Consider the following 15,294-nt stretch of genomic DNA (forward strand, 5'->3'; position numbering starts at 1 on the left):
TTTAGAACAAATATTGGGGTGCCTTGTGATGGGGCTCTTTCTCCCCAAAGCAGGGAAATGAGCTGCCCCCAGTTCCATCACGCCTGTTCCCCTTTTCCCCAACGAGGAATCATTGGCACATAGCATCTTAGGCCTCCTTGGCTGCTGAGGCCCCAGAGTCTTTTCGAGACTGGAGTTGAGTGTGTTAGGGAGGTCATTTTGTTTTTTGTTTTTTTTTTTTTTTTAATTTTTTTATTTTTTCAGCATAACAGTATTCATTATTTTTGCACCACACCCAGTGCTCCATGCAATCCGTGCCCTCTACAATACCCACCACCTGGTGCCCCCAACCTCCCACCCCCCACCCCTTCAAAATTCTCAGATCGTTTTTCAGAGTCCATAGTCTCTCATGGTTCACCTCCCCTTTCAATTTCCCTCAACTCCCTTCTCCTCTCCATCTCCCCTTGTCCTCCATGCTATTTGTTATGCTCCACAAATATGTGAAACCATATGATAATTGACTCTCTATGCTTGACTTATTTCACTCAGCATAATCTCTTCCAGTCCCGTCCATGTTGCTACAAAACTTGGGTATTCATCCTTTCTTTTTTTTTTTTTTTTTTTTTACAGCTTTATAAACATATATTTTTATCCCCAGGGGTACAGGTCTGCGAATCGCCAGGTTTACACACTTCACAACACTCACCATAGCACATACCCTCCCCAATATCCATAACCCCACCCCCTCTCCCAACCCCCTCCCCCCATCAACCCTCAGTTTGTTTTGTGTCATTTTGGTTTTTGATGGACCTGTTGGTGGGATGAAGCCTGGGCACTCCCTGCAAGCCAACACGAAGCCTGTGCCCCTGACCATATGGCAGCGCCCAGCCCACGGCAGCCCTGCCCCTACTGCTCAGTGCTCTCCTTTCTCACTGAGTCCCACTCGCTGGTGTCCCACTCGCTCTCTTTTCCTGCAGGGAGAGCCCCAAATATACTCTCTCTGAGGATCTATCTCCTGTGCCTGGTTAGCTTCATCTTCTGGCAGAGAAGACAGGAGTTACTGAGGACGACCTCTATTAGAGCGTCAGATCAAGGGGACTCCCCCTTACCCGACTTTGTGGGAGGAGAGGGGTGTCAGCAGGAAGCACGGCCCCCTCTCTCACACAAGCTTAACTTAACGGATACCAAGGTTGGGGTTGGCAGGGTGTGAGGGGGTCACAGCTAGAGGATCCTGAGGGTGTGGATGAGCTATATCCAGTGCAAAGCCCCTGGTTGAGGCTGTGTCCATCCTATAGCTTCCATGAGCAGCCGATGTGCATTGTAAAGGCCTCTCTTGCTCGCACAGTTCAAGTGGCTCTTGCTGTTGCCACTAAAACTGCATCTGGATGAACACTTGTGTGTAACCCACTGACCGGCACTGTCCTTAGAGGTTCCTCCCTGGGAGGATGGGCTTCAGCCAGGAAGAACAGGGAGCAAGCCGAGAGGAGTGGTCTGGCCTGCGCCCCTCTGCTGGCCTGGAGAAGGGTCTGGTGCTCCAGTTAGAGTCTGAGTGATGGAGCACGGGGGGCTGGAGTGGCTGGAGCGTGTCACCAGACAGGGCATGGATAAGGTGTGTTCTAGGACACAAGGCAGGGAAGCTTCTGGGAGAGGACATATGAGGGGGGCTGTGGGCAGGCTCTTCCATGCTCTATGGTCACTCCCAGTACCCTGACGTCATCACTGCTGGCTTGTCCTCCTCATGATTTCAGGTCTCATCTATAGAACCCTGGATCCCTCTTTTCCAAAGCAATGCTTCTCCTTAATGAAGGCAGCATAGAGGAACCAGCAGCCAGTCCCCCCAAAATATGGGTAAAGTGCGTTCCAGTGTTGGTGTTTATAGGAATCATTCCTAAAAAACAGAAATTTATGGCACAGACATGCTTCTCACTTATATTATGAGAGTCAAATAACTGGAAATGGCTTAGTTGTTCAACGGAGGGGGTTCCTGAGTGCTGTCACTGAGAATACCCAAAGGGACAGCAGCGACAGTGTCTGTCCACTGAGGGGACATAAGGTAGAACAAGAGCACAGCCCCAGAACCTTCCCTGCCCCACTCTGCCACATACATGTGCGCACGCACCCATACACGCAAACACACGCACACACACACACACACACACACACACTACACTAGAGGCTTACAGGGAAAGGCAGGGAAGAAGGACGCTGAGTGTTGTGGGGGATTATTTCTTGGTAGAAGGAACGTGCCTTGTTTTCTTCATGTTTAAATCACTATTGACTAAATAGACAAAGTCTGGATAAAGCCTAAAGAACTCTTTATGACCTAACGTGTTAGCAAGAAAGGAGAATATTTAAGATATGATTTTAATATTTGATAAGATGCCCATGAGAATAGTTGAAACATAGACTATCCGGGAAAATGAAAGCACGTAAAGTTGTCTCATGGACCCAGACATTTGTCTCGTGGTTTCTGCTTTTCAAGGCATGCTTCTAAAAGGGAAACCTAGCAAGATAATGAAAATAGTTCATATGGGGGCTTCCCGTAATCTTTGTTCTTTCAGGAACATTGCTATGTAATAAAATGTTATTTGAATAAAAAACTTTGAAAAGAGGGGAATCACTCTTATGTTCTGCAGGCAGACATAGAAGGCCATATTGTAGGATTCCAGGCAGAGGAAAATCCAAGTCGAGGTAAAGTGGCAGAGACAGAGAGAAGCGCACTGGTTGCAGGAACTGGGGGAGGGTCTGAGCAGTGAGCGATGAGGAGCACAGGTGTCTCTGGGATGGAAGTGTTGTAGAAGGACATGGTTGGGCAACACTCTGGATGGACCTATTGAGACTTCCATATCCCACTGCAAAGGATGCGAGTAAAATTTTATGTAAACTCAAATTCTACTTTATTTACAAATAAAATCTATTAAGTAAGTATAGAGGTGAATAACAAACACAAATATGACAAAGAAGGAAATGACGGGAGAGGGGGAGACATGCTCTGGGGCTACAGCCAGCATGAGCTGCTGCTCAGGGGCGGAGCCTGGTTGCTCCACGGAGGCAGGTGGTGGTTCAGGCTCTTCAGGAACCCCAGGAGCAGGGGCAGGACCCTGCTGGACATCCAGGTCAGGCAACAGGCCCGATGGCTCTGCCATCGCAGAGAAGTGAACGAGGGCCCTGACGACCATCTGCCCTGGCCTCAACGGAGCAGGTGGGGTCTCTGCTCTTCCTGACCCGTGGTCAGCTGCCTCAGCCGGGATGGCGGGGGCCAGCTCGGGCCCCAGAGATGCAGCGGGTGCCAGAGTGGCTGCTGGGATGAGTTCCTGAGGCACATCATGATCCAGCTCCGGGGCAGGTGCTGTAGCTCCAAGAAGAGAAAGCATCATCAGCTTGATTGACTTCCCTTTTGCCTTTCCCTTTTCCCACCACTCAGCGTGGTCTGTGTTCAAGACCCAGGCCCTGGAAGTTGTCCCCAACGGAAGCCCATGGGGACAGGGATCTGAGAAGACTCACTCCTCTCAGCCCAACCACAATCTCTGGAGGCTTCCTCAGGGTGGCCCACCCTGCCTCTTCTCAGGACCACATCAGTCACCCCCAGTCCTCCTCACCCGCAGCCTCTGGCTCCGTGGCCTCAACGTGTTGCATTTCTGAGAGCAGAAGCTGGGCCCGGCGCTCCAGGTCCGAGCCCGGCACATTGACCTGCAGGTAGGCCAGCAGCACATGCAAGCTGGGAGACTCTGGAGGCTGCACAAAATCCCCTGGATACTTTTCCACCCACGTGTTCAGGATGGCATAGATGGCCCTGGGGACAGACATGGAGGCAGAGAAGTCAGAGGACAGGGCACGCACCCAAACCAATATCCCAGGGATCCCCTGTGGGAACCTGGGCCCCTGGGCTTCGAGCTCCTGTCCGAGACCAGTCAGACTCCTTATCTACCTGCGACCTGGCAGTCCCGCACCATATAGGCCTGCTCCCAGATGGCAGGCTGGCCAAAAGCCGCTAGGAGTGGGAGTCCTTGATCAATGGGGTGAGCATTTCTGTACTTCTTAGGGGAGCTGGACACACTCCTCAGTCTGTCTCCTTGCCCACTTGCCATTTGAATTCAACTGCATGTGCCCAGGGAGGGGTGGTATCTGGCCTCTTAATTTACCCTCACTGCACTCACCTCTGCTCCGTGAAGATCCAACCGAGGAGGGAATAAAGGGACTCTGTCTCTAGCCAGGCCTTCCCAGGACCCTCCCCATACCTCCAAAGTTACCTCCTCTGTCCATTCACTAGGTGCCATGAGTGGGTCTGCTTCCTCTGACACTGCCCTCCCACAGGGTGTGGTATGTGTGCTCCCTGAGCTCTCACTGAGTCACCAGTCTCCCTGAGGCCCCTCTGAGCACCCAGCCTGTAGGTGCCAATAGACTGCTGAGTGATGGTTCCTAAATCCTCTGTTCTGGGTCCCAGAATTGGGGCAGAGAGAGGGCTGGGAGGGGGCAGGGATGGAGCATGACCCTCTTAGGGGTTGAAGCTCTCCTCCATTCCCCTCTGATCTCCCACAGTGCTCACACACCAACCCCATCCCCCCAGGCCACCTTCCCAGTTTCCAGGAGAAGCTCTCAGACCTTTACCCTAAAGCAGGAATAACAGAGGTGTGCGTGAAGGTCCAGCAGCCCCTCCAGCTCACAGTACCCTCACTACCCTGGTGGAGAGGGAAGGCCCTCCTGGAGCAGTCCAAGTTACTCACGTGTTGCACTGCTCCTGGGTTCCGCCGACCTCGTCATAGGTGGAGTAAACACATCCGAATCTAGAGGAGGCCAGTGGACATCACATGAGTGGTCTGTGGATGTGGCTCTACTCGTCTGACCCCCGCCTAGCCTGCAGCCCTGGGTGCTGTCTGTTCTGTGCAGGGATCACATTCAGCTCCTAGTTAATCGCCTCCACTGACTGGGGCTTCCTGAATGCTTGCTGAATGAAAGGCCCCAACCAGCCCATCACAGACATCTGAGTGGGCCTGGTCCCTGCTCACCCCCAGGGATGCCTGCTCTGCATTCACCCAGACACAGAGCCCAGAAGGAGTCTCTGATCTCCCTTTCAATGGCAAAGGAGCCCAGCTCAAGACCGTAGTGAGAGTGCGGGATGAGGCAGAAGCTTCATCATGAGGGGTTCGGGAATGTAAAAAGAGCATGTCCACCGGCCCTCCAGCAGACTTTTCCACTGGTGCAGGCGCCCAGGTGTCCTTTCCCTACAAGACCCCACTGAGTCCCTATAATACCTCTGCCCCAGTTAGGAGCAAAGGGAAGCTTGGGGACATGCCAAAGTCTCACAACCAGGCAGTGGCCAAATCACACGGAGCAGTTAGGGGCAGGGGAGGGTGCTCACCTTGCAAATAGGAGGTCCAGCACCTCCTGGGGGGTGGCAAAGGCGCGGTATGTGTCCAGAAAGATGTGGACATAGCGTAGATCTTGTCTTATGACGGCAGGCACCAGGTGATCTATTGTGGCCTGTAGCTTGTTGGCCCGGTTGGCCAACAGCACCGAGGTCCTCCTCCTCTTCCTGGTTGAACCATTTTTCCCCTGAGGTGAATCAGAGGAGACATGAGTCAGCGCTGTGGCCACCAGGAGGGGTGGGGCTTGGAGGGCTGAACGAGCCCCCAGATCTCAGTGACTTATGCAAGAGGCGGGACAAGAGAGCCCAGAGTCGGAAAAAGAATCAGGTGACTCAGTGTTTCATTGGGTTAAGCCTAAGGCTCTTGGTTTTGCTTCAGGTCATGGTCTAGGTGTCCTGAGATTGCTCCTCGTAGGGCTGTGTCCATAAGGCAGTGTCTGCTTGAGGATTCTGTCTCTCCCTCTGCTTCTCCCCACTCTGCCCATGCCTCTCTCTCAAATCCATCCATCAACCAATTAATTCAGAAACCTTTAAGGAAAAGAGAAAATGTTCTTGCTATCCATACGAAGAATGGAAAGAAATGATGTCTGTATTTGCTAATATCTCAGGTCCCTTCGTGAGTGGAGTATTGTTAGCACCTCCCTGAATGAGTGGCATGGATCCTTGATTTCTGATAACATAGCCCATTCTTTTTATCTTTTCTAAAGACTTTTTATTTATTTATTTGACAGCGAGAGAGGTCACAAGTAGGCAGAGAGGCAGCCAGGCAGAGAGGGGGAAGCAGGCTCCCCGCTGAGCAGAGACCCCCCAACTTGGGCTTTGATCCCATGACCCTCAGATCATGACCAGAGCTGCATGCAGAGGCTTAACCCACTGAGCCACCCTGGCACCCAACATATTCCATTCTTGAGACAAGAACACAGAGATGTTTTAGGTGAGAGGGCTTAGGACAGGAGGGCACGTAGGCTGTAGGATGCAGCACTGTGCATTGGCCACAGAAGGGGATTACATCCAGTCCTGCACCAGTGAAGGGCTCCATGGCTGGATAAGTGACTGGCCTTCTGGACTGCTGTGCTGTGCAGTGCAGTGCAGTGCAGTGAGGCCTCTGTTCCTGACCCTGGGGGGTTTCCCAAAGTTGTGTTCCATCAAAACTAAAGGGCAGAGCTAGAGACAGAGTACCATGGGCCCTATGTCCCTTTGGAAAAAAGTCTCCCAACTCACTCTTGCAAATGATCATTTGCAAGACTTGCAGAACCCGAGGAAGGACTGTTGGGCCAATGGGGACACCTGGGATCACGAGTTAGGAAAATGCCTAGCACAGGGCAAAAGGATTCTAGATAAGCGGGATGAGACGGGCTTTAAAGTCTCTTTAATGATATTCCTATAAGTATGTGGACAACGACTCTGCTTCTGTCCAAGGCGTGGGCAGGACCATGAGGGCAAGTTTGGGAAGAGATGGGATGCAGATTCATGGGCGTACAGGACTCTAGGAGGCCAGGCTGGCTTCTAGGAAGTGGGGCCCTTGGTGCTTCATCGGCGCCCCGGAAGTCGGGTCTCCCCAGCACCTGCACTCACCCTGAGCCAGCGCCAGACTCTATTGGCCTTGTGGGGCTTCTTGTCCTTAGAGGAAGGAGAGCAGGGGGTGTCGACATTCAGCTCCTGCACCATCTCCTCTGGAGCGTTCTGTAAAGACAGTGCCCGGCAGCCAGGCAGGAGGCCTTAGAGCCCTGCCTAAGTCTGGAGGCCTTTGCTGGTCTTCAGACCCAGGGCGCTCCATTCCGGACACACCACAGCCCAGTGTGCAGACCCCTCCCCCAAGGAGAGAAACGGGGCCCAGCTTCAGGACCTTGGATGTGCTCTGGCACAGCGAAGAGGCACCTCAGGAATCCCCTGTCCACCCGGCCCACCATGACATTGGTGTGAACAAGAAGGGATCACCAGGGTATCCACTGTGCTCACCCTCCTCCAGCCCATGGTCAGGAACCCCCACATATCCCTCCTCCCCTCAAACCCAGAGGAAGGGATGGGGCTTCCCTAGGACGGTTCAGAGGGGTGGGCATCGCCTAGTCTGCTCAGTAGTAAGTACCTTATGGCATCTCCCTCGAAATGCCCTGGGAGGGCATTGGGGGCGAGGTTTGAGCCAATGTCTGCAGCATGGGAACAAGCCATTTTCCTGGGGTTTCTGGTACCCAGAGCCCCAGGAAGCAGGCAGACAACAGGAAAACATCTTTCTGTGTCCGATGTCCTGAGCCAAGTAACCCTGTACCGGACTAGAATGTGGGTGCCTGGTTACAGGGGTTCCAAGTTCTGGGGGTTGGTCAAGGAAGTGACATCACTTCCTGAGATCCCCTACCGGGGTCCACTCCTGGTTGGACCCCTACCCAAACAGTGCTCCGGTCTGCCATCTCCTCATCCCCCTTCTGCATGCAAGGCCACATCTTATCTGTACACAGTGAGCCCAACACACCCCTCTCCACAGGCCCCCAGGGAAGGTCTGGGAGCAGCCAGGGCCCCAGCTTGCAGACACACCTGGTTTGAGACACAAGTCTGTATTCTTACCTGGTTTTGACCCTAGATAAGCTATTGTGCCTGACAGGGATGGTCTTCTCTGCAAAATACCGGATGCTTCCGGCATGTCTTTCTATCAGATGTCCACAGGCATAGGATGGATAATAGCTATGATGTTAGAGGAGAGGTGTCACATGTAGGAAATACCTCCCACCAAATTTCCTCCCTCCTATCACCTTCCTGGAATCTGCTACTAATCAGATCCCACCCCACAGTCCCTACTGGGGTGTGTGTGTTTGTGTGCACAAGCACGCTCGCTCCTGTGTGCACACATGTGTTCATCAGTGCTCACATTCTGGGGTCCCAGTAGACGACAGCCCCACCCACAGAGGGCTGCGTAATAGCTTCCCAAGATCTTAGGCTTTGAATTTTCAATGCAAACCCTAAAGAAGGGACTGGAGTCTTGGCCCTTGATGGTCAGAATGTACCCTTACCCCTAGAGACCTCCTGTCTTGGGATGCAGGCCATTCCCTCCTTTCCAAAGGGTGTGATGTAGATAGGGGTCCATCCAGTGGGTCGCCATGACCCGGGGTCCTCCTCAGACAAGAACATGGGGAGATGTCTCCTATCTAGGATATCAATGATCACCCTCAGCCCGTTAACATTTCCAGGTCGACAGCCACTTCCTTCCAGACAACCTTTTCCAGGGCCCCCAGTGAATGGCTAGGTGCGTGCAGGACCCCAACTTTGAGGACACTCAAAGAGCCGGGTTCATGCCTGCTGAGCCTCCCTACCAGTCTGATTCTGGGCAAGGCCCAGACCCTGCAGGGATCTTCACAGTCTCCCCTCATGGGATCCATTGATTCCCCAACTCCTCTGTATACATGCTTGTGTGACCCCCTCCCCTGAGAGTGGTCTGCACTTCGTGATTGACTTCCATGTCACAGAACGTGGCAACATGACCCCAAGGCCCTTCTGAGCTTTAGTTCTAAAAGCTCAGTGCCCAGCCCCATGTTGACTCTGACCCATGTTTTCTCTCAGATCCTCACACGGGAGCACAAGCCCCTAGATTGAACCATGACACAGACATACGCACGTGGCACAGCCCTGTGACTCCACAGCAGACAGAAGAACTCAGGTCTTTGAGATGGGCTGTATCTGGCCCATGCCCCTAAGTGAGCTCAGGTTCGTCGGTGAAGCAGGTCCTCCCTTGGTGTTGTCAGCAGCCCCAACGTAAGGAGAGACTCTGGAAGGAGCCCCCAGCTGAGCACCGCTGGATTCCTCATCCCCTGAGACCACGAGGCAGCGTTTGTGGGTTCAGCCACTGAGTGTGGGAAGTGGGTTACACAGCCCTGGGAAAAGGGCACTGATACTGTCCAACTTCCCGGGCCCTGGCCCCCCTCCCCTCACAATCTGCTTCTTCTTCAGCTTCCTCTGGCCATCCTGGCTCCCTTTCTAACCTCCAATCCTCTGCTCCATGGTGCCCTCTGCCAGGCGGAATGCACTCGCATTTGTGCAGGGCTGTCTCCTTTTCCTCCCGCAGGAATTCTCAGTGTCATCTCAGCACACCCTTGTCATACCCCTCACCTGGTGGAGTTCGGGCCTTTGTTGTAGTCCCTTGCTCTTCTGCTGTGGAGCAATCGCTCTTTCCATTCACATTTTGGTTTCTCGTTTGTCCATCTTCTCCTCTAGACCCTGAGCTCTTACGAGGAGAACCCGCCGGACTGATAAGCACTGGCACCATCTGAGTGTGCAGTGCCCAGTGGCTGAATGAACGGGAGACAAGATCCATCCCAGCACAGACCAGCTCCGTTGTTTGAGCCTCACTGGTTTTAGTCTGTGTAAACCTTTTGTTTTGTTTTTTTTTTTTTTAAGTTAGCTGTGCCTGATGTGGGCCTCGAACTCATAACCCTGAGATCAAGGATCCTAGTGCCTGAGGAAGCCAGGTGCCCCTTTGGTCCTTTTTAAAGGTTTTAGGCTGATCACTATTGAAGTGAACTTGGTGATTGCAACATGTTGTACGGAGGTATATTACATTATGCTGAATACCAAGTAACTCCCCAAATTTTGGTAGTATGTCACCACAGAGGTCCCCCCATGGCAGTACTGAGTGACTCTTCAGATTGGAGACTGAAATCCTTTATGTGGTCTTTCAGGAGCCCAGAGTCCCTCCACCATCGGCCTTCTCCCTCCCTGGGATGTCATGCACCTCTGATGCCATCAGCACAAGAGGAAAGATGACAAGGAAATACACACAGGAGGGTGTTTCCAGCCCGGTCTTGAAGGCCTCAGTGTACACTTTGACGCTCAATCTTTTATGTATTATTTTAGGACTTTATTTCTTTATTAGAGGGAGAAGAGCACAAGCAGGAGGGGAGGGGGCGAGGGCCGAGAACCAGAGAGATGCTGAGCTGAGGAGGACAGGGGTGGCTGATATAGACCTGTGCAGGGAACAGAGGAGGCCACACAGAGCAAGCCTCCATCAACTGGTAGGCCGGGAGTAAGGAGTAGCCTCAGATCCCTGTGCCCATGACCTGCCATCAGGGGAGACCCTCTAGGGATTGCTTCCTGGACTCAGAGAACATTGAACGGTGGGGAAATTTTCCTTGATTTAGGAGGGGCGTGAAAAGTCAATCATGGGGATGATACTTTCTCTTCTTGGACCGACAGCCCCAGCCCCAGCCCCAGAAGAAGATGCTGAACCACGTCAAGAGCTACCTCCAGCTCCCACTGTGGTGCCTGCGGCAGCTTCAGAGCCCGAGGGGCCTGGTGGGAACCAGTTGTGCGGGTGATATCTTGGATACAGCCGAGGGGAGGCACCTACTTGGAGGAGCCTTAACCAAAGTCCGTTTCGAAAAACATGTCAGTCCCGTTTGATGCACGGTCTCTCAGACCTGCAGCTCCCCAGTGGCGCAAGCTCATTTTTCTCAGTGGCTGGATGAGAGCACAGAGGAGCTGAGATGAAATGAATTGTTCCAGGTCTTCTGGGCTGGTGAGTGGCAAGCACTAGACCTTGGGCTGGTTGGGTCCGCACACTGTGCCTCACTGGGGGCCTCCCCTTCAATCAGCATCACATGCGCCCCAGCACACATCAGTGCTTCTGTCTCAAAGCGGCAGGAAAGGAAGAGCGCAGGTCCGGCCAGTGTGCCCAGGGCCCATCACGTGGGCACAGCTGTCCCAGATGAGTGATCGCCACCAGGTGATCCAGGGCTCTCTAAACAACCAGCAGGTGCACAGTCCAACTGACAGCAGCTGGGAGCCTCTATCCTGCCTGTGATGCGCTTTCCCTGACCACCTCTCTCAGCCCCTTCCCCCAGCATGGCCTCAGTCCACCTGGCTCTTTGTTCCTTCCTTGCATGCATCACCACTTAAATGTAAAAAAGTAAATCATTTCCTCCTTTGATGGTTTATGCTTTCCCCTCTCTAGCATGTACGCTAAGAGATGGCTGGAGACTGTCTTGGGAACTGATGGATTCTGAACTCCTAGCACAGTGCCTGGCACGTAAGCAGATGCTAACGAAATCTTTGTGGGGTGACAGGAAATACTAAAGCATCAGTATTTTGTGCATTGTGCCTGCCTAAGATTCATTAAAGTATTAAAGATAACGAATGAAGAGCCATCCCCCTCTCCTGAGTGTCTACGCTCCAGATGGGGAGAAAGGCAGGGGCAATCATTGACAGTGACAAATGGAGTCGGAGGTCCCTGTCATGGAAGCATTCAGGCAGAGGCTAGATGACCATGTTAGAGAAGCGATTCCTGCACCAGAGAAACATGGGTCAGGACTTCACAGCTAAGGTTCAATGATTTGGGGTCAATGGGGGAGGAGAATATCTAGGGATACAGGGACTTGCATGACACAAGGTCATCACATCCTTTGGAATGACTCCCGGGTGAGAGGAGACGAGCACTACTGTTCTTCAAACATCCACTAACTCTCCACAGGGTGAGTTTTGCTGCCGTGAGTGAGCACCCACAGCTCCACACGGCGCTGGTCTTCGTCAGCACAGGCTAGGACCCCAGGAGCAGGAGGAGAGCCCGTGCCGGCAAGAGGGTAGGCCAGACCCAGAGGCTTGCTTCCACCATCGGGGAGGGAAAGGGGCACAGAAGGGAGGGGGCAGCTCTGCAAAACTGCTCTGGGGTGTCGCTTCCCTGGGAGGGTCTGGGGCATGAGTATGGGACTCAACACTTCCTGTGACCTTGGACATTCTTGCAGAGCTGTGGGTGAGAGAAGACTTCCTAATAAAATCTTGGTGCAGTAAGGATGTCCTTTATTTATCTATTTATCTATTTATTTATTTATTTTAATTTTTTATTTTTTATTTATTTTTTAGAGATATTTTTATTTATTTGTTTGACAGAGATGACCAGTAGGTAGAGAGAGAGAGAGGAGGAAGCAGGCTCCCTGCTTAACAGGGAGCCTGACGCAGGGATCAATCCCAAGACCCTGGGATCATGACCTCAGTTGAATGCAGACGCTTAACGACTGAGCCACCCAGGCACCGCTTTAGCTCATTTTTGAGCTCTATCTGTAATGAACTACAGGAGCTTCTCGATCTTTATCATTCTGAATCTTTCTAGCCTGAAAGAAACCCCAAATTTCAATTCTTCCTTTATTTCTCCCTTAAGAGTTTTTAAATCTTCTTCAGCAAATCCTGAAATTTACTTCAACAGGTTAATTTCCAAGCAATTTCAAAGCTTCTGTGAATGGAATTTCCTCCTTCACTAAGTTTTCTGTTTAGTCTTCATGCATTACAAAGTTCTGGGTCTTGTGTGTTCATGTTCTAACACATTGTTTTGGGGAGCCCATCATTATCCCCAAGAATATTCTGTTTGGGGAGGGAGATGGGAAGAGCTTGGGCTCTAGAGCCGATGGTCCACGCTGCAGGTTCATCTTCTCTCACGACCTGTGTGGGACACGTTGGGCAAGCAGCCATCTTCCCGGAGCCACAGAGTCTTTGCCAGTGATGAGAACAGGGGGTAATAACCCCAGAGAGGATTTGTGCTGAAGCTCCAGAGCTTCTTTCTTTCTTAGAAGTCATATGAGCCATTGAGTGTGTGCTCAAAAGAATTGAAAGCAGAGTCACAAAGAAATGTCTGTAGACCCACTTCACAGAAACCTTACTCGCAATAGACAAGAGGTGAAGACAACCCAAGTGTCCACAGATGAATGGGCGAGCAAATGTGGTCTGTCCGTACAACGGAACGTTGTTCAGCCTTAAAAAGGAGCAAAGTTCTGACATGTTCTACAACATGGATGAAACTTGAGGACGTCACAGTAAGGGTAATAAGCCAATCACCTGAAGAGAAATACTAGATGATTCCACTGACATGAGGTACCTACAGTAGTCAGATTCATAAAGACAAAAAGCAGAATGGTGGTGGCCAGGGGCTGGGGCTGGAGGGGGGCGCGAGGAGGTATTGTTTAATGGGGATATAGTTTCAGTTTGGCAACATGAAAAGTTCTGGACGGTGGTGATGGTTGCACAACCATGTGACTATATTCACTACCGGTGGAAATGTTGCACTTAAAAATGGCCAAGATGGTAAATTCTGTGTATATTGTTATCACAATTTAGAAAAGAATATTTTAAAAACATACAAGACGGAGTTGGCATTCTGGAAACACATCCTCAGCGGATGGAAATGATCAGTGCAAATGAAACCTATGCTATGCTAACATGTGCTATATTAGAGGGAAATCAATCCTTCTGCAGTCTCCACGGGTGGGGATGGGGATCATGGTGGGGGAGGAGGTGACAATGCTGGGAGGGAGAAGGAAGGCCAGGCTGCAAGTGTGGAATGAGCTTATGTGTAACATTAATGATGACAAAATTGACAGGGAGCAGTTAGTGAGTCTTCCTGCTAAAGCATTTTGTAATCATTATTTTATTTGTATTTGTATATTATTTGTATATTTATTTGTATTTGCAGCAACCCATGAGGTAGGAATTTTTCCAATTTTCCCAACATGAAAACTGAATTTTCGGGAAGTCAGGAAAGACACAAGGAGCAGTATATTTTGCCATTTCTGCAAATAGACTTCTTTACTCTGCAGCGGAACTGAGGTTATTACTTCGGGGTGATTTTTTGTATCTTTCCAATCAGAGAGGAGAGAATGGGTTACTCTGTCCCAGGTTCAGTTGGACGGATCCCACTGAAGAAGGCTGGGGGACCTGGCTTGGTCACCTGTCCTTTCCTGAAGCGATGACTTACAGTCAAGGGAGAGGGAGCAAGCAATTGATTGATTGGTTCAGTGAGAGAGGAAACCCTTAAATCAAACACACACACTGTTGTTTTGTTCCTGACTTTAAGGGAGATGCGTCTGGTCTATCACCATTAAAAAGCACAGGGGACAGAAGAAAAAAAAAATACGAAACAGATAAACTGAACTACATCACGATTGGAAACTTTTTTGCCTTGTTATTAGAAAAGAAAAAAGACAAACCATAGACTAGAAGACGGATATTTGCAAATTGTACATCTGGCAAGAGACTTATATCCAGAATATATAAAGAACTCTCACAACACAACAATAAAAAGACACATAACCTAATTTAAAAATGGGCGAAGGATATGTATACACATCTTTCTGGAAAGGATATACAAATGGCCAATTAACACGTGAAAAAGTGCCCAACATCCCTAGTCATTAGAATAATGTGGATCAAAACTACAACGAGAGCACGTCCCACTAGAATGGCTATAACAAAAGAGACAGACAATAACAAATGTTGGCAAAGATGGGGGCAATTGGAACCGTCGTACGTTGCTTGTGGGAATGCAAAATGGTGCCACTGTTTTGAGAAACAGTTGGACAGTTCCTCTAAAAGTTAAACGTGGAGTTACCATAGACCCGACAATTTCATTCCTAAGTATTCATCCAGAAGAACTGAATACACGTGTCTACCCAAAAATCTGTACATGAAGATTCATAGCAGGGCTCTTCGTCAGAGCCAAAGGGGAAACCATCTACATGCGCGTCAGCTGAAGAATGGATAAACGAAGCGTGGGACACCCATACAGTGGAATATCATTCAGCTCTAAAAAGGAACGATACATGTTGCTTGGAGATGAACCTTGAAAATATTATATTAAGTGCAAGGAGCCAGTCATATGAGACTCCCCATTGTATGATTCTATTTATACAGAGTGTCCAGGATCGGCAAGTCCACACAGAAAAAAATAACTTAGCTGTTATCTAGGGAAGGAGAACTGAGGATTGACTGTTAACAGGTACAGGGGTTCTTTTGGGGGCATGAAATGTTCTGGAATTAGAGAGAGCTGATGGTAGCACAACTGTGTGAACACACTAGATCATACAGTTTAAAAGAATAACTCCTATGATTTGTGAATTTTCCCAACTTAAATAATTTAAAAAACCAATTGGATTTCTACGCATTTGCCGTCAACTAAATAAGAAAATATAATATTGGGTGGCTCA

The 15,294-nt window shown here is 50.5% G+C and overlaps 1 pseudogene; it reads right to left on the bottom strand.

Annotated features, from left to right (window-relative positions):
• LOC125096227 (ral guanine nucleotide dissociation stimulator-like) overlaps positions 1-15,294 on the bottom strand; it is a 254,921-nt pseudogene that overhangs the window by 219,778 nt on the left and 19,849 nt on the right.

This window comes from Lutra lutra, chromosome 3, assembly GCF_902655055.1.
Source record: "Lutra lutra chromosome 3, mLutLut1.2, whole genome shotgun sequence".
Lineage (NCBI taxonomy): Eukaryota > Metazoa > Chordata > Mammalia > Carnivora > Mustelidae > Lutra > Lutra lutra.